General features: G+C 31.5%; 1 protein-coding gene across 8 annotated transcripts in view; it reads right to left on the bottom strand.

The window, feature by feature from the left end:
* NFKB1 (nuclear factor of kappa light polypeptide gene enhancer in B-cells 1) overlaps positions 1-2,046 on the bottom strand; it is a 122,823-nt gene that overhangs the window by 90,337 nt on the left and 30,440 nt on the right. The window lies entirely within an intron of this gene.

The raw sequence follows: 2,046 nt of genomic DNA on the forward strand, positions 1-2,046 counted from the left end.
AGAAATTTTAATCTACAACGTTTTAAAAAAATCCTTACAAACTACATAAAAATAATTAGAAGAATCAGACCACATGTAAGGTATGATTGAAGTTTGTCCAAAATAAAAAATATTAGATTTCTGATTTATGTGTTCTTTCAAACATAAATTATTAATATGCTTTTAACACTCTTTTAAATAGTTAAAAAATCTCTCAACATATTATTTTTGACCCAAACTTAATTTGAGATTAAAGATATCTTTTGCCTCGTGATACTTAAATTTACTTGAGATTAAATGTCACTGATTTATTAGAAAGATAGTCCATGTTCATGAATTGTAAGGGTTAATATTTTTGAAATATTATGTAAAGCAATCCATAGATTCAACGCAATCCCCATAAAAATCTCAATGGCATTTGACACAGAAATAGAACAAAAATATCATCAAATCTGTATGGAACCACAACAGACCCCAAATAGCCAAAGCAATCCTGTGAAAAAGAACAAAGCCAAGGTATCACACGCCCTGATTTCAAATTCTATTGCAAAGCTACAATAATCAAAACAGTATGGTATTGACAGAACACCAGACACACAGACTGATGGAACAGAACTGAGAGCCCAGAAATAAATCCACAGAAATTGGCAAACTAATTTTCAATAAAGGAGCCAAACACATACAATGGAGAAAGGAAAATCTCTTCCATAAATGTTGGAAAAACAACATGCAAGAAAATGAAATGAGAATACTATCTAACACCAGACACAAAAATTATCTCAAAATGGATTAAAGAATTGAATATAAGACCTGAAACAATAACATGCATAGAAGAAAACATAGGCAATAAACATAATAAACCTTGGTCTTGGAGGGATTTTTGTGTGAACTTGACTCTAAAGGAGAGGGAAGTAAAAGCAAAAAGAAATGAATGGGACTACATCAAACTAAAAATCTTCTGCACAGCAAAAGTAACCATCAACGAAGAGGCAAGCAAGTGAATGGGAGGAGATATTAGCAACTGATACCTCTGGATAAGGGGCTAATATCCAAAATATATAAAGAACTCATACAACTCAACAACAAAACAAACAAACAATCTGATGGGAAAAAATGGGCAGAGGACCTAAAGAGATACCTTTCTAAGGAAAAAATACAGATAATCAACAGAAGCATAAAAAGATGCTCAAATTTACTAGCTATAAGGGAAATGCAAATTAAAGCCACAATGAAATACCACCTCACACTAGCGAGACCAGTTATTATCAATTAGAAAACAAAAACAAATGTTGTCGAGGATGTGTGGAAAAGGGTACCTTTTTACACTGCTGGGAATGTAAATTGGTGCAGCCACTATGGAAAACAGTATGGAATTTCTTCACAAAATTAAGAATAGAGCTACCATTATGACCCAGCAATCCCTTTTCTGGGTATCTACCTGAAAATTTTAAAAACAATTATTTGTAAAGACATAGGTATCTCTATTCAAATATTCAAAAATATCCAAGAAATAGAAACAATTTCATTGTCCTTCAATAGATGACTGGATAAAAAAGAAATGGTAAATATATACAATGGAATATTACCCAGCCATTAAAAAGATGAACTATTGGTATTTGCAATAACATGGATGGGTCTTGAGGCTATCATGCTAAGTGAAATAGGTCAGATGGAAAAGGATAAAAACCTTATAATTTCACTCATATGTGAGGTATAAAACAAAAAGCAACAAGTGAACAAACAAAACAAACATACAAACAAAAACAAACACACTCATAGATATAGACAACAGAATGGTGGTTACCAAAGGGGAAAAGGGTGGGGAAGGATGTCATCAAATACATGGTGACAGAAGGAGACTGGGCTCAGGTGGTCAATATACAATAGAGTATACAGATGTATTATGATGTCATATACTTGAAATTTATAAAATGTTATTAACCAATGCTACTCCAAATTTAATAAAATAGTTTAAAATATAATAAATAAATCAGTATTATCAATTTCTGTCTTCTTAACAGCATACAATCATCCTCATGATATATTTTTCTTGCTTGGAAAACATAT

Source organism: Myotis davidii, unplaced genomic scaffold, assembly GCF_000327345.1.
Source record: "Myotis davidii unplaced genomic scaffold, ASM32734v1 scaffold226, whole genome shotgun sequence".
In the NCBI taxonomy this organism is placed as follows: Eukaryota; Metazoa; Chordata; class Mammalia; order Chiroptera; family Vespertilionidae; genus Myotis; species Myotis davidii.